Source organism: Lissotriton helveticus, chromosome 1_2 (assembly GCF_964261635.1).
Source record: "Lissotriton helveticus chromosome 1_2, aLisHel1.1, whole genome shotgun sequence".
Classification (NCBI taxonomy): Eukaryota; Metazoa; Chordata; class Amphibia; order Caudata; family Salamandridae; genus Lissotriton; species Lissotriton helveticus.
Window position 1 is genome coordinate 240020754 of NC_136058.1, and position 22001 is coordinate 240042754.

Below are 22001 nucleotides of genomic sequence, written 5' to 3' on the forward strand. Positions count from 1 at the left end.
AGTCACAAGAGCCTCAAGACTGTATATTCCTTACTGAGGAACAGACAAAGGGTTGTGTCGACTTGCAAGATACCCCCCCTCTCAAATGTTGATGGAGAATTATGGGTTGATGGGTCTTGTTTGCAATTACCAGATGGCACATCAGCTGCATATGCAATCACACCGCTTCAGATGGTAGTTGAGACAGCTCGAATTCCCCAGAAGTCTGCTCTGAGCTAATAGCATTGACAAGGGTGTGTGAACTTAGTACTGACTTGTCCATTAACATCTATACAAATAGCTGCTATGCTTTTGGAGTGGCACATGATTTTGGATTACTTTGGAAGGAAAGAAGCTTTCTTACCACACATGGGACACAGATAGTGCATGGAGGACTAGTGCATAATCTCCTGACTGCCTTGACATACCCGAAGAAGATAGCGATTGTTAAGTTTAGTGCACATAAGAAGGTGACAGATAGAATAGGACAAGGTAATGCTTTCGCAGATCGCATAGCCCGCGAAACTGCAATGCAGCGAAGCACCACATCTATGTACATGGTGAAGTCATAGGCCGCACGTTGGCATGATGCCAGGCAGGAAGTGCTAGACATGCAGAGATCTGCCTCTACAGAAGAGCTTGAACAATGGTCCAAGGAAGGAACATTGGATGATGAGGGCTGTTGGAGAAATAAAGACATGACCTAATGGAGACTGCCCATAGCCTATTTACATCCTTTGATTCACATGCCACATGGGCCGGCACATGTTGGAGCCTCTTCAATAACGAAGTTGCTTACGCAAGTTTGGGAGCATCCAGAGATTGCCGGCATGGCTGAAAAGATAGTGCAGTCCTGCTTGATTTGCCTTCAGTACAATCCTGGAAAAGGGACACAAACTCCTACAGGATAGTTTGCTACACCAACTGCACCTTTTGAAGTTCTGCAAATGGATTACATCCAGCTTGAACGTTGTAACAGTTTGAAATATGTCCTAGTAGTGGTATGTGCCTTCAGTAAGTGGATAGAGGCATACCCTATGAAAGATAATACAGCTCGTACTACAGCAAAGGTGTTTTTAAAAGAATTCTTTCCCAGATTTGGTGTTTGCAAACTTTTGTTTAGTGACAACGGATCCCATTTTATTGGGCAAGTTGTTGAGTATGTCCTGAAAGGATTAGGGATTAAGCAAAGGTTTCATGCAGCCTTCCACCCACAATCAGCAGGGCTAGTGGAATGGTACAACTTTACCTTCAAGCTTAAGCTAGCTAAGAGTCAGGCTTCTACATCTTTTAAATGGCCTAATGCACTACACTTGGCATTGTTGTCCATTAGATCAGTGCCACATTCACGATCTGGCCTTACACCATATGAGGTGGTATTTGAAAGACCTATGAATATTTGGGGGATTCCTAAGCCAAGCCCCATACATGATGTACCTTGTGTCTTGATGAGTGACTACCTGTCACAGTTGACTGACGTCTTGCTTTCTATTCATCAACAGGTTCGAGAAGCTCTTCCTGACAGGTCGTAAGGTGATGGTCATGATCTTCGGCCCAGTGACCAAGTGATGGTCAATGTCTTCCAGAGGTCGAACAGCCTAGAGCCCAGGTGGAAAGGCCCTGAGCAGGTGCTCCTGCTCACGAAAACTGCAGTCCGAGTTACTAATCGGAAGAATTGGGTCTACTCTACCCACTGCGAGAAGGTCCTATCTACCCTGGTGGAACCTGCTGCCCTTGTCGACCATCGAGACATCCTGGACACAGAGAGAGGCCAAGCTACATCACCTGAAGAACCTGAGGGAGTCTTCCTGGACCACACAATCCCTGGTACATCTCGACATCAGCTGCGACCCCAGAGAGAAACTGCATTGCCGAAAGAGACTGGTTAAGCAACCGTCCTGGGTTGGTGAAAGACTGAAATGGTGAGGTCTTTTGTTTAGTGACACCCGTCTCAGCCCTCAGTGAAGAAATCAACAGCTGCCCCGGGCTTTAGAGCTCCATTTATTTCATTTTGCTTCAACATTGAGACCATCATGTCTACGGAGAAGTTATCGACCATTGAGAGAATCTTTGACAAGAAAACCGTGTTCATTGCTGGGATTACCTTTTTCATGATTATCTCAGCAGTAATAGCCTGGGTTGTAGAGGAAGTGGCCCCTGCTCTACAAACACTGAATGCCACTACTCCAACCCCCATTGAGCACCATTATTTCTCCCTTCCCTACCATGAGCAGCAGCATAGAAAATCCTATCTCAACAATACTTTCATTCAGATGTTGCACCATACCCACAACGCTACAAAAATGACCAATTATTGTGTGTGTGGAATGACGCCCGCTCATCTAAAAAAGGATGGGGAACACCTTTCATTCCTCTTCCATTCTCTCATAATGGTTCTTGTAAAGCCTGGTTTGCACTCTTATTGGCTTCTGAGGTGGAAAAATTACTGATTTTGGTGTAGGGGGATTAAACTACTATCTTAATAAAGCGTGTTATCGTGATGAGGAAGGCGATCCGCAGGCTAAAGGAACTATATGGGAGATGGAGGAGTACCGATGAGGAAATGCTTCTACACATTATGTTTACCCAAATACTCGAACTGCTAAAGGTAATGGACCATTTGTTATAGCTGTCACTAGGGCTCGTGCAGACTTGTGTGTGAACAGTGTTGTCAGAATTCCCGTAGGGATAAGCGATTGTACTTTGGTTCTAAATATTACTGGAGTAAATAACAGCAGCCTTACGTCATCGCATAATACATATTTTATCTGCAGAAATAAGGGATACTACAATTTACCCATTGGCTAGTCCGGTACTTGTTTTGCGTCCTTTTTGTTACCTCCTGTGTTTCTGGCACCGGCATCATATCACAAGGACTATCAACTGTTTAATGACATTTCCAAGAACAGATACTAAAGAACAATAAGTAATGATGAGGTAGATCAAACTGACACTGCACTGCAGCAATACATTGATTTCAATTTGGGGTTGTTCTTTTTTATCGGTGCTGCCAGCAGGAAAATAAGGCGACTGACATGTGTTGTAGAAGCTGTGACCAACCAGACACCTGTGGCACTTGGGAACGTTACAGAAGAACTACAGATTGCAAGGATTGTTGCCCTCCAAAATTGTATGGTCCTGGAATCTGTCCTAGCTGATCAAGGTGGTGCATATCACATCATCGGGAGTCGTTGTTGTGTCTTCATCCCTGATCATGCCCCTTCAGTTTTTAACGCAATATCTAAGCTACATAAAATAGCTGCTGAGATCCACCCTGATACTGGCACATGGGCTTTAGCAGGTTGGCTATGGACACTGTTTTCCACCTGGGTCTTTGCTCCTTCTGTATCACTGCCTGCACACCTGCCAGACGTGATGTTAAACAAATTAATGCCCAACGTATACTAGACAAAGAAGTTGATGAAATGATGCAGATCGATGTACATAATGTCTACTTAGACTCTTCTAGATTATAGATTATAGATGTCTTCAGCTAATGCTAAAAGGGTCGCTGTTGTAAATTGACCGAGATCACTGTTAGCATGAGCTGAAGCCATATTGTTTCTGGCAGCCATCTTGACTGACCATGTGCTCGCCATGTGCTCCTTCCATCTTTGCTGCTGCCTACCCTTGTGCTTTGCTCAAGAATTGGCTATACCTGCTACAATGCACATGCTCAGAAGAAGTCTGTAGCTGCCCATGCACCGGCCCTAGCCAGTCACTGTCAGGCTGTTTTAACTGATGTCAGCAACTCATTACCCCTCCTTCTTTGTTGACTATGCATTCTGTGTATGACCACCTATCTGTGTAACTCTTCCTATGTGTACTTGTACCGCCTCTTTTTGAGCTCCTGTGTGGGTATAAAAGACCCACAGTTATTCTACTCCTTGTGCTACTTCATATACTGCCGAAGGGTTTTGTATAGATGCAGTTCCACCTAATGATGTTTTAATAAACTATTCTTTTGATATTTCAGCTTCCGTGTCAATCTCTATTTATTGGTCTGAGGACTTGTGCACAAAGAAGGGCGAACCCCTAGCACCAGAAGGCCTTTGGTGAGGTATACCTTTTACAATAGGTTTTGGGGCAGTGAAGATTTTTGTATAGATGCAGTGGAAATTCTAATAAAATATTTTTGGCCAATCATACACATATTGATATACATGCACCCTCTGATGCTATCTGTGATGGAGGATCTTGTGTTTCTAATAAGTACTGGAAGAAATCTGGGTTTGTGTCAGTTATCGTAAGTTCCCCTAGGGGATGGAATTGTTTGTTCCTTTTTTGTGCGTGGATAGTTTGTAAATTCGGAGCTACTCTTTCTCAAAAAGGATTCGTCCAGATTTCTGCTTTCTTCGTAGAATGACTCACTTAAGATCTTTCACAGAGTGTCTAGTGTTTATGTAATGTTCCGCCATTGCTTCTGCAATGAATGTTTCTTCTATGCTCACATATTCTTGTGCCTATTTTTCTGTTTGTCAGGCCTATGTATATGAGATTGCCTGGGCAGGTTATCGTGTATATCACTTTCTTCATGTTGCAGCTTATATGTTTCCTCTGTTGCCAGGTAGAGAGTAGACTTAAATCAATCTCTTTAGTGGGTACAGTCAAATGGCATACACTACTTTGCCACATAGGTAGTGACTTACTACTTCCGGAAGATCAAAGGCATTGTGTATAGTGTTAGTTGGTTTTATTTTGGGTTTGGGTCTGGTGTGTACCAGTGTGTCTCTCACGCTCCTTGCTCTTTTATATGAGAATCGAGAGTAATCCTAATGTCTTCCTCCTGTATTGAGAATACACAAGTTGCATTTTATGATCTTCTTTATGCTTTCTGAGGCAATATTGTATGTAGTAACGCATACCAGTGGGGGTTCTGTATTCTCTCTTACTTGTGTCTCGAATAGTGCATCTTGATTTTGGACACCACCCCGCCCCATGTGACTCTCTTAAAAACCAATAGAGAAACCCAGAGGCCTATTACCTTCTCTACACCAATATTATCACAACATGAGCATGAGGTTGGGGATACCATTCCCGGCCTACTTCCACCTACCCGCCGACTAACTCACTGCAATCCAATAGAGAAGCCCTTACAGCCATGAGTGTCTCTACACTGATGCACCCTGGCTTTTCACTGCGACGTCCAAACAACAGATGATGTGACACTTGCATGTCACATAAAGCCACTCAGCCCGAACACGACCAACATCTGAAGAGTGCGGGGAGCCAAGTAGATAAAAGGGAGGATGATATCCCTTGATGAATTAAGTGCAGGGGGCTCTTCAGATTAAGTGGCAACCAGAGGCAAACCGCCCTACATACAAAGAGAAAAAAGTTAATGTTCTCTCTTATCTCCTCAGAATATGACTACAGGGATTCCTCTACCTGCACTGCCTTATGAAGCCTTACAAAAATACAGGAGATGTAGTTCTTAGGGATATTCCCCTTTTTATTTATACCTGTGTGTATGCTGGACACTAGCTGCAAATTTATCTTGCTTTTATTTACCTTTCTGTGCTTTTATTTTTTTTTAAATGTATATATACATACAAAGGTTCCATAAATACCCCTTAACAAAAATACAATTGTTGTTTTTTTGTGTCAGAGACCATAAAGAGAAAAAGGTCCACTACGGGCTATATGTCTGCATGCTTCATGATGCCTGTGTGACCTAATTTCCAGGTTCGCATTGACAACCACATATTGTAAGGATTCTACGGAAACGTTTGGCCCTGAAGAAAGTCTGCTGACACTTGGTGGTACCAGAAACAGGCTGAAACATTTCAACCCATTGATGTAAGTTGTCATCATACCCACTAAACTTCCCACTGGTTTTATCCTCGCCAAAGGGCCTCGATCGTAAAAATGAGTTAGGATCCTGAAGGTGATTTTAATTTGCAGTTGCAATCCCTTTGCAAAAGAGCCCAGCTTACAAACTGCGATGAGCCCAACACTCACATTAGGTGTCGTGGATGAGGATCTGATGATGAACCATGCCACTGATATTAACTCTGGGTGAGGATCCTGCTATGTCCAAGAGATGCCAGGATTGCACTAATTCAACTGGGTTCAGACTCGCCACCATCTTGAGGTATATTGGGTCCAGGCACCTGACCACTTAGACTCTAAGGGCTAGATGTACATTGCCTTTTTAGGTTGCAAATGGCCCAATTTGCAAAATTGAACCATTTGCTCCTGGAAAAAATCTTTTTTCTATATACCAAACCCTATTTTGCGATTTGGTAACCTATTACACAATCACAAAATCTGTTTGTTATACGATATTGGGAAGGGGCATGTTAAGGGCGTCCCTTCCTAATAGCGACTTGCAGTGGTAGGAGTGAACGTTTTGCAACCGAAATGTCGATGCAAAACATTAATACCAATGTTTACAAAGGGAGAGAGTGGTCCCTTTGACAATGGTTGTAAAAAGTTTTTTAAGAGCAGGAAGTACTAAACAATGCTTACTCTTAACAAATGAAAAGAAAACTTTTCATTTTTGTTTTTGAAACGCATTTCGTTTTCCTTTTAGGAAAAGGGGCTGCATCCTTTTAGGAAAAGGGGCTGCATTAAAAAAAAACATTGCATTATTTAAAAGCGATAACAGACTTGGCGGACTGCTTACCCCAGCACACCACTATCTCTATGATTATACTGATTCCTAATGGGTCCCAAATTGTGACCTACCTCATGAATATTAATGAGGTAGGTAAATTTGTGCCCCAGTTGGAGTTGTAAACAGTGTAAAACACACTGCAGAGTATCGCTGATTGCGATGACCTAAAACTGAATCGCAAAAATGTATTATTAGGTAATCTCAAAAACAAACATATGTACAGCTGGCCCTTAAAGTTTAACAGGTGGAGAACAGTCTGTCAGGGGGGCAGTGGGCATTAACTCTGCCACCCTGCAGGACTAGCACCTACCAAATTCAGCGATGACTGTTGATGAAGGGGTCATCTCTGTACATTGAAGGGAACCGCTGTCAAAGCAGTTCTTCTCAATGCACTAAAAGTGTGGTGTATGGCTGCCATTGATTTTGACAAACGTTCAGAAACTTCCCAAAGCAGGAGTTTTTTTCTGAAAAACAAGAAAAAAATATTCCCCACACACTGGGAGTTTTCTCCCAGGGTGTGATGGTCATTATAATGTTTTTCCTGTCCTTCATCACCAGGTTTTTCCTGGCTGTGATGGACACAGGAAAAAAATACATTACACCGTCCAACCTAAATAGTGTAAGTGGAATAATATCCTTTCTCCGACTGCCTTTACTTCTCTCGGCCTTCAGAGGAAACATTCCATGAACAGAGTCAATGGGGGCTCAATCAATAGAATACTTATGGGCCATACATCTTTATATGGAGAGGGCAGACCAAGGTTTGGTGGGCAGGATACAATTTATGCAATGGAATATCCTGTCTACCAAACTCTAAATCAGGTCCTAACTGCCAGAACAATGCTGAATTCTTTATTATTAAATAACAAAGAGATTACATCATGAGGTACAATGGTATTTATTATGCACCAAGCCACATCAGAATAGTGAGTAAACCTTCCTCATCGATCAGTGAAAGGCTGCTGATGTTTAGAGTATGGCCACTGGACTCAAAATAAAGGAACGTCTATCAGGTTGTAAAAAAATGACTGCTAGACATGGCATCCTTTGCGTGTTTTTCACTAACGTTTTGCCTTCAACTCTCCCGTTTTGCTGACTTAGTTTTCTGTGGCATTAGGACGAGTCACGTTACCACTGCTAACCAGTCTGAAAGTGCCTGTGCTATCTCCTTAAAATCAAGTATAATTGGCTGATACCCAATTGGCATATTTAATGTACTTGTAAGTCCCTAGTAAAGTGGGACTACCTGTGCCCAGGGCCTGTAAATGTAATGCTACTAGTGAGTCTGCAGAACCGATTGTGCCAGCCACTTAAGTAGCCCTTTAAACATGTCTCAGGCCTGCCTTTGCAACCTGTGTGTGCAGCTTTAAACCACCATTTTTACCTGGCAAAGGAAACCTTTTCCTAAGTCCATTCATTCCTTTTACTATATATCAGCCACCCATAAGGTAGGCCCTGGCCAGTCCAGAGAGCAGGGTGCAGTGTATTTAAAAGGTAGGACATGTACTTTTAAATTTAACATGTTCTGGTAGTGACAAACTCTTAAGTTCATTTTTCATTACTGCAAGGCCCGTAGGATAACATTGAAGCCACCTCATTACAATTAGTAAGCTGTAACGTCCAAATTAGAACAGGTAAACAGTTCCATCATCAAACTCTTTATTTCGGTAAAATACCATAAAAGAAACAAAGATTCGAGGAATAGGTTTAATACATATCAATATGAATCAAACAGTGCACTTCGATAGTTAAAACATTACAGTTTAAAAGTGGCGATATGTTTAAAAGTTGAACTAACAGCCGTTAAAAAGCATGAAATTAAAAACTACAGGTACTGTGCGGGTCGTGATTTTCGTTGCAAGTTCAAGCCAAGAGGGAAGATTGATGTGCAAGCTAAGCAAAGTCCCGTTTCTAAAATGGAAATGTGTTGGATGATAGCAATTACATTCAACAGTAATGCGGATAATGATTTTCATTGCAGGTTCCAACCAACAAGGAAGATTGAAGTGCAAATTTAGCAAAGTCCTGTTACTAAAGTGCAAACAAAAAGTTGATGTGCCTTCTTGGCAAAGTCCCATTTCTAAAATACAGACACCTTGAATATTATTGATTACATTAATCATTCAAATGGGTCATTGCTTCCATCACAGGTTCTTACCTACAAGGAACATGGATGTGCAAATTTGGCAAAATAACGTTACTAAAGAGAAAATGCTAGTGGTTACATTCACCAATCGTTATACTAAAAGACAATAAAAACATTTTAAAATTACTTGTAAACAGAACTGAAAAGTATTACTTGCATTTTAGGATTGCTAACCTTTCAGGCAAAATGCTTTATTGGCAACTAATCGTAAACAGTTTGTGGTTGGTGTCTTGGGGATTGTAATGGGAATTCCTCTCTTATGGTGAAGTCAGATATTTCTGCCTTAGCCATTCAGTGCCTGAAGCCTGTCCCTGGGTCACTTGACTGGGTGTCGCAGACCGTCAAGCTCTGTGCATTACTCCTAGACAGCTGCACACAATAGAGAGCTTAGGTTTTTATCTGGATGGGCCATCATTAGCAGGATGGACGTGTGGAGCTGAACATAGCCCTTCTTACGCTTGAATACACTGTGTCCTGCCTCTACACAATGGGCTGCATACCCCCTTCAGTTAGACTGTAGCCAAGGCAGGGGAGACAGGAAACCTATGCACTTCAAAGGGTAACCTCTAGAACCTACTCCTACTTCAAAGGAGGCATCTTGTATAACTAGTGGGCCTCAAAGAGCAACTCTTCAGTAAACCTCTGGCTTTGTGAAGGAAGAAGGACTGCTGCACTTCTAAAAGGACTGCCACACTGATGTACTGCTGCCCTGCTGGACTACTCCCTTGCTGGACTTCTGCCTTGCTGGATTGCTGCTCGGCTATCCTGGTGCCCTCATGCCTGAGTCAGAGGGTGATGGACCTGTACCTGCACCCAGGAGTACCAGAGTGACTCCGAGGTCTAATCAGCTGGCCTCCTGTACAGAGCCACAGTGATATAACAGGCTCCCAACCACCTGATCCAGGGCCAAAATCCAGCTGGAGTTAGTCCTTGACCCCAAAGTAGTGCCACCCAGGTCCTGGACTATTAGTGTGACCTCAGTGAAAATTAATTGAATGTTTAGGGCTCTTTGCGATTGCAAACGTGCTGTTGGTGCCAATATCATGTCACTCACACTGCCCGCCAACGCAAAGTTCTGTAAACCGGACTTTTCCCGCTACAGCATAGACCTCTCACGAGAAGTGCAACCGTGAAGCTCCAGCCTGACTGTTTAAAACAACAACAGGATTTCCGTACTATAACAATGGCTGTCTGCAAAACCCGCCCTGGTCCTCATACTGCGACCAACTGCAATGCTTCTCTTCTCCTCGCGGTCCCCTCCACCATGAACCGTACTCAATGCGCTGTACTGATGAGGAACATTTTCAGCAGTCAGCCTGAACTGGTGACTTTCTCCCAGTCTCGCAGGGCCACATTACTTTGAGTGGCACTTTGGGCTTTTGGCGCTTTTTTCCCTCACATCTTTAAATGTGGATATCTCTGTTTTGACTGATTGAATTTGTGTTGCTCTATTTGTTTAAATTGGTGTGGGGTTTTACTTAAATTGTGTTTTCAATTTACTACTGTTTGAAGTGCTGCATAAAAGCTTTAAAGTCAAAAAGAAGTGAAGGAGGTCTCCTTACAGATCCATTCAGGGACAAGGAGAAATATCTAAAGAAAGGAAGGGAAGTCCCTATTTTCCACAGCTTGGGAATATGATCGTACCCTCTTTAGTGAACATACAAACCCATGAAAATAAAAACCACAAAAAGGGGAAAAAAACGTTTACTATTTAATTCTAAACGTTCATTGGCTATGTAACTGTTGCTCGGGGGGTCGATAAATCTTACTCACCCTTAAATGCATATACTATTGTTTAAGGAATGGTCAACACACTGAGGAAAAGAGTATTGAGCGGAGCAGGGAGGCCGTACCACGCCGACCGGGTAAGCGCTATGAATGTGTTGATATGCTACCTGTACACATAACCTAAAGACCTTTTCTGTTGACAATCCGAGTCTTGGTGTCTAAATACTATTAGCACCGTAATGTATAACACGACATCGGCATTAAATAGTTAGTGATAGCAAGGCGTGTATCGTTCAGAGAGGTGTCTTCATCTTTCTTCTTAGTATTTGAATAATGGTTAATATTCATTCAGGTTATAAGATTGAAACACAGACAAAATGGATAATACGTTTTTTCCGGAAAGGATTAAATGAAACAGCTGGAAAGTTTGTGATCTCGTAAACAAATAAAGGTATAATTTCCTGGAGGACTAATGAGTTTAATTAAAACCCAAGAAGAATATATGAAACTCTTCTAACTATATTCATTGTAATACAGCTCTTTATAGTAACCCCAGACAACGAACTGACAAATAACTTCAGGTGTAATATTAACTTGCAGCTAGAGCAGATCCTAAATGGCTTAACATTTTCTATTATATTACAGATTTGGAGGAATTAAGTACTCCGAATCACATAGAGACAGATAGAACAAAACTCGAAATTGAAAAAACTGCAATTTATAACGCTGTTGCCAAGAGCATCAAGTCAGATATTGCTACGGTTCTCCAAATTTAAGGGTGAGTAAGATTTATTGACCCCCCGAGCAACAGTTACATAGCCAATGAACGTTTAGAATTAAATAGTAAACGTTTTTTTCCCCTTTTTTGGATCAGAAGTGTTATTCTAGCACCAATAAGAAAACGGTGGCTGCCTCAACTCTCAGATGCAAGAATAGATCTAGACCTAAAGGTAACAACAGTTTATTCTATGATGTGTTAATTCCGCAATTAATAGGAGTCCCAGGATATTCTAATCTGTGACCCCTCTTAATCCTTAGAAATTTTATTGCACTAAGCTCAAGCTAGCGACACGATTTTCATGACGATTGATACCACGATGAAAATCACCTCGAATTGAATACAGAGGACGATAATCAATTCCCTTAAACCTTAAGGTATGCAAGTACGACATTTAGAGATACTTGGTTGTGCAATTTCTAAGCACTTTATCTTCTAGCCTAGTTCTAGTGACAATATCCCCTTTTGTGACGATGCAACCCTAGAAAACCACATGTTTTGGATTATATAAACACAGTGCCCTAAATGTTTTGTGTTAAACGTAAATAATCCCTTGTTGGTATAGCATGGATAGTGGAGCAATAATGTCAAAAACATTATAAGCAAATCACTGTATGATTCTAATTGTATGTTTCTTTTTTTACCATAGCTTTGTCCTGATGAAGGTGTAATAATAAAACCGAAACGCTGCGTCGACATCTTTTTAACAAACAAGATTTTAACCTGGTCTTCATGTGAATTTTAAAAAGAATTATATTTTTAACACTGTACTGTAAAGGCACTTTAAATTGTTATTGAATGTATGAGTTTCTACTGAATAAATTGTACAATTGTTTTAAACCATCACTATCTGATTTTGTGTTTTGAGTATCTCATCTAATTGAAAGTGTTTGTAAACATTGTGGTTTTTATTTTCATGGGTTTGTATGTTCACTAAAGAGGGTGCGATCATATTCCCAAGCTGTGGAAAATAGGGACCTCCCTTCCTTTCTTTGCAAAAAAGCTTTACACATTGCCTCTAAGTTAAGCCTGAATGTTCTGTGCCAAGCTACCACAGGGTTGAGCACAGATTATTGTGGGGTTTGCGTGTGCCTCACCCTGATAAGGATTGTGTTTGCTACTTGAGTAGGGTTTCCCTATCCTCAACCAGTAACCACATTTCTCACAGTGACTAATTAATTGGGGTGGATAGAAGCCAACCACAAGCAATAAAGTCACTAACCTGTGTGGTCTGTCAAATGTTCCAGTCATTTAAACCTGAGATCAACTGCTGGTAGCTATGGCATAAAGCAGACTGGCATAATTTAGAACAAAATGCTTAAATCCCACTCCAGTTCAGAAAACCGAAGTAAAATTTAGTAAACACATTCACAAACGTCCAATAGGGGAAAAGCAGATATGAATTTATAAAGATTAAAATGCAAAAACGCTCAGAAAACGTAAAGCATCAATGATAGTTTATGGTCGTGTTTGATTGGGACAAAGAGCGATTTCAAGGCAACCACGATGGAATGCAGATCGGATACAGCAAGTAGGTTCGTTTCTGATGGGAATTTTACCTTGTAATGGAAGAGGCTGAATCAGAGGAAATGGATAGGCATCAGAAGAGCTTGTGCTGAAACTGTTGGTTTGTCGGGGAACTTCAGAGTGGGAAAATTCTAATTTACTTTTTGTGCCTAGGTCTGGATGGGATTTCCACATGCATACTCTTTTTTGAGCTCAGAATACTCATTGCAGGCTGTATCTGATGATGAGTTGTATGAGGCTGGATACCTTCTTACCAAAGACCCACTGAAATGGGTTTGATTCTGTGGAGAAGTTCCATGGGAGAAAACCTGCTTATTCAGCCCTGTGAAATCACCCCTCGGGCAGATTGGCTTGGGTGGTTGGTCCTGGTCCTTTGGAGGTCTGGAAGTCCAAAGATTTTCTGACTCCCAACCTTTCATAATTGTTACGAGAAGTCCAGTTAAACACAGGCAAGTTTCTCCGGGTGTCAGTACCTCAGGGACATCACATACCTCAAAGACTCACTCCAGCAGAGTTCACCGTCAAGATCTAGACCAGGTATAGATGGAACTAGTCCAGTGGAAACATAATTAAAAGGCCTCTTGCAACTAGATGTGACCCTGTGGGCATTCAGATGGGCAACCAACTGACCTTTAGAATTCACTTCTCTCTCCTGGGTAAATGTTGTAGCAGGTCCAGTCCTTCAGGTTTCTTCACAGATCTCAAAAGCAGGTGCAGTCCTTCTTCCACAGGTACAGAAAGTGATCTGTGGAAGGTACCTTGGGTAACCACATTTATAGTTGGCAACAGCTAGAGGATGGGGTAAATCCTGTCTCCTCCATAACCAATTGGGGTAAAAGCTCCCAGGGGCAACTCTACTGACTTTTGAAGCAAATCCTGCAAACAATGCCCCAGTGCACTTTACTCCCAAAATCCAAAATGGAGAAACCCTTCCCCACTTATGTAGTGCCTATGTACCCACCAAGAGTCAAAACCAGTTCTGTGTTAGCACTCCTCCCAATCATTAAGGAGCCAGTGTGACGGGGACAAGGCTTTCGAGGTTTCACCTTACATTTACTTGTGACAGGCATGCCCCTTTGAAATTAATGATGTTCAAGTGTGCACCATAACTGGTCTTTCTGCCAGAGGAAGAAAAACATCTCCCCGCACACAAGCCATTGTCCCTGCTCTGGGATCAGTAGTCACACCTCATTAAATGTAAGTACTGGGTGGACAGCTGCTGGAGAGGTAACGTAAATAAGCCTCCAGAAGCTTCAGACAGGGAAAAGGTAACTTTCTAAAATGTACCTTTTCTAAATACTTATGAAGCATCCAACTCCATCACTAAATTGACTTTTTATAAATACTAAAAAGAGTGGTTGAATTGTTTTCTAGCTGTCTCCAAATCTGTGAAGTAGAATTAATAATTGTATCTGTACTTCGATATTCTCAGAGGACAGCCAGGATCTTTACCAGTGAAAATAGCGTTTGGGGTCTTTGCACTTCAGGGACATAGTTAAATTAGTTTTCTATATGTACCATTTTAATAATGCATCCTACTTTGTAGGCTAGAAGGACTACATAGGGGTGACCTATTAATATTTAAAAGAATTATGTTTTCCCTGTCAGAAGGGTCATTTGGACAATCCAGACTTTAGGTTTAAACTGCAGTAGCCAGGCTACCCTGGTAGGTTTTAAGGCTTATTTTCCTTGTCACTCGATGGCACTGGATAGCACAATAAGTGCTGCAGGGTGACATTTGACTTCTCCTGCCAGAAGTATATTTGTGCACCATATATTGTGACATTGTAGGAAAGTTAAATAAGCCAATTGGGAGTTAGACAATTTATTCATGTTTTATGGGTCAGACAACATGCACTGGGACCTTGACAACAGTATCTCAGTGCTTAGAGTATGAAAATCAGCAGCATCTGTCAAAAAAAGGGAAGTGGCCATGCAAAAAGGGGCACTTTCTCACAAGTTTGGAGGCATAAGAAACTAGGGGGCATATTAGCAAGGGCAATATCGCCGCTTTAGCAGGACTTTTTCCCTCTAAAACAGTGATATTTTTACCGCCCTATTAGCAAACTGTCGCTAACAGCAGTTAGCTGTGAAATAGAGATATTTAGGAAAGGTAAATTGAACTTATGGATCTAAACAAACAACACGATATAACATACTCAATAACAATGTACATATAACTAATGTGGTGTACAATAGACAGCAATTGAATTTAATAATGTATTTATTTTCTTTTTATTATGAAAATTATTTAACAATAAAATACATAGAATAAAATTATCCAGTGCCAATGATATATCTGTGCTTGAATTTTATACTTGAATGTCACCGTTTATAAAGCTCAATAATAACTTTCGAAATTCATTAAATGAAAGAACACATTTGAAAGAAAAAACAACAATCAATGATGACATGGCTGTAAATTCTGGTAGTTGCTACGCACATTTTGGCTATCAGCCTTCATCAGGGAGCCATGATTTTAATTCAAGAAAAACCTAAACAAAATACAAATATCCAAAATTCATATCAGTGTTGTGCTACGGTCCTATATACATAATTAAAAATTGCCAATTAAACATCACAAGGTCAAAATAATTACTGTTAATCTATCAATAAAAACTAATAGTCATAGCATACTTATTCTAAACAACCTAACAAAAAATGACCCAAAAATGAAAGGGTCCGTGCCATTAGTCACTAACACCACAAATCCAAATTTTTAATTGTTTAATTGGCAATTTTTAATTATGTATATAGGACCGTAGCACAACACTGATATGGATTTTGGATATTTGTATTTTGTTTAGGTTTTTCTTGAATTAAAATCATTGCTCCCTGATGAAGACTGATATCTGAAACGCACGTAGCAACTACCAGAATTTACAGCCATGTCATCATTGATTGTTGTTTTTTCTTTCAAATGTGTTCTTTGATTTAATGAATTTCGAAAGTTATTATTGAGCTTTATAAACTGTGACAATCAAGTATAAAATTCAAGCACAGTAATATCATTGGCACTGGACAATTTTATTCTATGTATTTTATTGTTAAATATTTTTCATAATAAAAAGAAAATAAATAAATTATTAAATTCAATTGTTGTCCATTATACACCGCATGTGTTATATGTACATTGTTATTGAGTACGTTATATCGTGTTGTTTGTTTAGGTCCATAAGTTCTATTTACCTTTCCTAACCCCTTGGCCGCCGCCATGCTTGTGACGGAACCTGACGGAACCACTCCGTCACGAGCCACGGTCGCGCTGTGCTTATGATGGAGTGTTTCCGTCACTGCTCCGCCCACTCACTAATTCGCTCGTACAGGCAGGGAATCAGTGCCACGTGGGTGGAGCGGCCGCGGCGTGACAGTACCACTCCGTCATGAGCCCACGCCACCCGTGGCTCGTGACGGAGTGGTTCCGTCACTAGCATGGAAGGAGCTAAATATCTCTATTTCACAATTGATTTATTTGCCCCGGTTTTGGAATATTAGTCGGGGGTACCTCTTTTCTTTACAAACGCTAACAGCAGTTAGCAATAGCTTTTAGACGATAGCTACAAGTTTGGGACCCGCTTTGCATGTCAGCGATATTTATCGCTAATGACATGCAAAGTGGGCATACCCAAACTGTTAGCGACTGAAAACAGTCGCTAACACAGCTATCGCCTATTAGCAAGGCAGGCGAAGCGATAAAAAAATCGCTATAAACTAACGCCTGCTAAAAAGTTGATTTACCTGTATAGTCAATGGGGGGTGGTTTATCAGATTAAGCCTCCATTGTTATGTTATGTTATGTTATTTAATTGTATAAGGCGCACAGCTACCCAAAGGTTTCCCGGCGCCGCCTGCAGAGGTCAGAGACAAATACGGAAGGAGGGCTATTGATTAACAAGCCAGGTCTTCAATATCCTACGAAAGTGCACAAAACTAGGCTCATTTCTTAAAGACAAAGGAAGAGAGTTCCACAATGTTGGCCCTAGATAAGAGAAGGAGACACCGCCTACTCTAGATAATCTATATCTAGGGACCACAGTCTGACTAGCTGAACGAAGGGAACGAGGAGGAACTTACAGTTGAGCAATAGATCTCAGATATTGGGGGGCCTTACCCATTTTTATCTTGTACATATAGGTTAAGGTCTTAAATGTAATGTGATTCTCCACTTTCAACCAATGGAGATTGCGTAAGGAACTACACACAGGAGAGAATTTGGGAATTTGACAGAGCAATCGGGCAGCAGCATTTTGAACAATTTGAAGCTTATGAATCACCTCCTTATTAGCTCCTAGAAAAAGGATGTTGCCCTAATCCAGGCGAGACGTAATCAAAGCCTGGATGACAGTTCTTTTTGTGGATTCCGGCAGCATACATAAAATCTTTTTGAGCCATCTAAGAATGGCGAAACAAGTTGCAGCTACCTTAATGGCTTGAGGCTCATTGAAAGCTGATCGTCAATTATGTGTCAAAATATTCATAGTTTCCTTGATATTTTCGGCAAATTATAGCTATTACAATGACCCATATTCTGCACAACAACAATTTATAATAATATATCAGACAGAGATTATAATTTTATCAACATTGATCATTGCTAGTGAAATCATTTACTGGAAGATACTACACTTACGAGAGCCACTAGCGCGTGAATGTCAATAAGCTGACACTCGCAGCATCATCCCTCACACCACATGATCTGACCCAATCGGACACCAGAGCTTTACTTGCTCTCTCCACAGCTGGCCAGTCTCAAATAAGGAGATGTGGCAGAAGAAAATAGTTAGGTGCAATGCTACTAAGTGGTCCCAATCAAGTTTACCATCAATATTCTATCTCCCTTTACAGTTGGGTGAACCTGAAGAAATATCTTCCCCTGCAACAAAGATGTAGGTAGCATAGAAACTTTGGGGAAGTATCTTTACTCTATACTGGAGTTTACTGAAAACTTTTTTCTTTTACTTTATAATGGCTCCAACTAGCTACAACTGTATGGTTTCCTGTGCTGTACATGTTTGGACTTATATTTTTTAGGCAGCTATAGGTGAAAAAAGGGAAGATTTACTTGAAGAATATTTTTATTGTTCATACATTTGATGATGAAGTGACAAAAGATACATCATTCAAGGTATTTGTGAAATGATGCAATGTTAACAGTTACATAAGGTTTGTTAATACAGGAAGTGACTAGGTCTGCAGATTTCACGACATAGGAGTCTACTTTCATATTTTTACTCCTGGCGGAGTACCAACGTCAGTGTTTGACTCTGTATTATAGGTCAGAAACGCATTGATTTCTTATTATAGACCACATCTGGTCCTAATATAATATAATGATGGGAAGATAGCAAATAGTAAAACAAAATACACCTTCCTATATACACTTTTAACTAGTTCTTTCTCACAGTTGATCAAATCCACATGTCTACAATTTCTCTAAAACAAGATTTAAGAACTCGCCTGGGACATGGTGTCTTTGGCTGAAAGTGAGCAGAATGATAAGGCATGCCACATAATTGTGGAATAGAGCCAAACACCCAATTATATAGCAGGCCCTCCATTTTAGGAGAATAATCTTCCCAATAGTATGCATCATTGAACTGAACTAAAAAATAATAATAATAATAGGGAGTCTTGTAGAGCGCAATGGTGACGCACAACGGCGTGTCCCCGCGCTGAGATGTGAGCGTGTTCAGAGGGTGTTCAGAGGGGACGGCCCGCTATCTGGCATAGAGAAATGTTTTCAACTTGGCTCTGAAGATAGCCTCTGATGGTTCCAAACGCAACGCTACCGAAAGTTTATTCCAGCAGGATGCGGCGAGGTACCTGAAGGATCTGCCACCCATCCTTGCTCTGGACACCTTTGGAATAGTCAGGCGCCCTGAGCCAGAGGATCTTAGCGCACGGGATGGCTCGTATTGTGTCAAGAGACCCTGAAGTGGAAGGGGTGCCCTGCCATTAATGATCCGATGACAGGTGCAGAGGGCCTTGAATTCTACCCTGCTCCTGACCGGAAGCCAGTGCAAGGCCTGGAGCGCGGCTTTGGAGGCTGATCTTCTAGGTAGTCTGAGAACTAGCCGGGCAGTGGCATTTTGCAAGACCTGTAGGCGGTTCAGATTCTTCTCGGGGGTTCCTAGATAGAGAAGGTTGCCATAGTCCATCTTGGACGTGACTAAAGCATGCACTAGTGTTCGGCGGGCTTTGGTGGGAAGGAGCTCCAAAACCTTCCTGAGGGTCTTAAGGATCCCGAAACAGGTGCCGACCACCCGGTTGACCTGGGGGCCAAAGGTGAGATCGGAGTCGAACCAGACACCTAAATTCCTCGCCTCAAGGCAGGGGGTAGGTGCTGGTCCCAAGCAAGGAGGCCACCACGCTGACGTCCACGCCGCCCGGTCACCCCCTACCACCAGCACCTCAGTCTTGTTGCCGTTAAGTTTAAGGCAGTTGGCCGACATCCAGGCAGCAAGATCTTGCATGCATGCTCTGAAGATGTCTGCCGCAAGGCCGGGTGCGCGCGACAGGGAGATGACCAGCTGCGTGTCGTCAGCGTAGGACACCATGCGCAGACCGTAGCTCTCCACTATGGAGGCAACCGGGGCCACATGTAGATTAAAAAGCGTCGGGCTTAGGGCCGAGCCCTGTGGTACCCCCTGGTCCAATGCCATTCGCCTGGAATAGCAATCGCCCTGCCTGACTTGGAAACCACGGCCCGATAGGAACGACTGGATCCATTTAAGCGCTACCTCACCCATCCCTGCTTTGTTCAGACACTGTAGCAAGATGGAATGTGCTACAGTGTCGAACGCAGCGCTGAGGTCCAGCAGGATCAGGGCCACAGTGTACCAACATTGTAGATTATCCTGATATAGATAATGAGGACCAAAGCTCCTTTGTTAAATGACTTTAATGTTGTGGAATTAACTCAAAGTGTCCTTACGAAAAGGCTTTAAGGACTTCCCCTCACTCTATATAAGTAAAAGCACTATCATGCCCTGATCCGGGACCCATAAAGACAATGGAGCAGCTCTGTAGAGTCTCTTACTCTCTCTTTGCCAGTCTCCTGTTGCTGGCCACAGTGATTTAGCCATCTATCAGCAACACTTGTGACAGAGATGAGAGGGTGAGGTTCACGCCCGATTTGCAATAGTATTTACCTTGTATTGGTCACGGAACTGATTCACTGTGTGTGTATTGTTCAATTAAGGTCTTATCATCAATTATGTTGTTTTAGATGTTGTATATATATATATATATATATATATATATATATTCACTGAAAAAACCATAGGTTATAGACCATATATAGTTAGGAATTAGCATTTAAAAAACCTTATTTTACTCACACAAAACCATTGAAATTCCATATATAGTTAGTTGCACTAACTATATATCGCGCACCTGCAATCCACTGCTGATCATGTCACATATTACATCATTCATGACATGGTCAGTGACATCACTGATGACATCACTGATGACATCTCAAATGACATCACTGATGACATCACTGATGACAACATCCAGTGACTGTATGTTTCTGTAAAGTTAAAATATATCTTACATATTGAAGAATGAGTGGATGTATAAGTGTCTGGATGAAGGATTTAGTAGGTGCGTGACTGACTGTATGAGTGAGTGATTAAATGTGTCTCACTGAATGCATGGGTTAGTGACTAAACTGTCTTAATTTGTGCATCATTATGTCTGTTGTTCTGTAAACTGCTGCATGTGTTGATCATTAGCTATACGAGAGGCTATATGTGTTATTAATTGCTTGCCCAAGTATTTCTATGGGAGATTGAGTTTGTGTGGGGGTGGCTGGAAGGTGTGTGACTCTATGCATAGATGTGTGAACAGTTTATTCACTAGGTGTATGAGTTCAAGAGTGCATGTGGAAACAGCTACATGGGCAGTTGACTGTGTGCATGAGTGTATTGATGAGTGAATGGATATCTCAATGCTACATGTCATAGTAAGTACATATGTAAAACACAGTACATGTGAGAGTTGGCATATATAAATAACTGTGCATGAGAGCCACCGAATGAGTGAGTGGTTGTATCGATCATTGTGAACTTGTATCAGGGATTGTATAAGAGAGTAAATATGTGTTAGTATATGTTTCAATAAGTAAGGTGTGTTTAACTGTATAGTTGAAGAAATGGAGATGAGATTGTTTCTTTGCATGACTGACTGGGTGTGTGAGTAACTCCATGGATGAGTGGAAGTGTGTGAGTGTCTGTATACACTGAGTGTATCTAAGGTTATATTAGAGTCTGAAGAGGTTTATCGTATTAGCACAAGAATGATGTCAAATGAGATGTCATCAGTGATGTCATCAGTGATGTCATTTGAGATGTCATCAGTGATGTCATCAGTGATGTCACTGACCATGTCATGAATGATGTAATATGTGACATGATCAGCAGTGGATTGCAGGTGCGCGATATATAGTTAGTGCAACTAACTATATATGGAATTTCAATGGTTTTGTGTGAGTAAAATAAGGTTTTTTAAATGCTAATTCCTAACTATATATGGTCTATAACCTATGGTTTTTTCAGTGAATTTTCAAGGTTTTGTAAATGCTAATTCCTAACTATATATGGTCTATAACCTATGGTTTTTTCAGTGAATTTCAATGGTTTTTTAATAGCAAATATCATAAGCTGTCGAATGTCAAGTACGTGGTAAGTGAAAACATTTTCGTGTTTATGCACACTGATCTGCTTTGAATGGTGCCCCCCCCCCTCATTTCTATTAGGAGTACTCTCTCTTTGCAGATAGTGAAAGGTAGTTAACGCAGGTCTTTGCCCCCATTGTAATCCGTCGTGCCTGCTTCTCTCTCCATTTGATTGATTGTTATCCAAGTATTTACTGTTTTAGAATTAGTTCTCTTTGGTTCATTCTCTATTTACAAACAAACACAGAGTCGCAATACTCTGTTTAGTCTTTGCAGATAACGAAAAATCGTGTAAAAAAAAAAGAAAAGGAATCGAGCAAAATCAGTAGGCCACTAATGGGATCTCTTTTTGACCTCGCTAAAATAGAAACATTAGGAACAACCCCTCATGACAAATACAAAACTAGTGAGATGAACTGAACTCCACACAATGATGGCTGCAAAACAGCTCGGCTCCGCCACCCACCCCGCCCAAAATAACGATAAAGAACGGCTGCCATGATTGGTTGCGGAATGACCACGACGGAGCTACGAAATGGTGCTG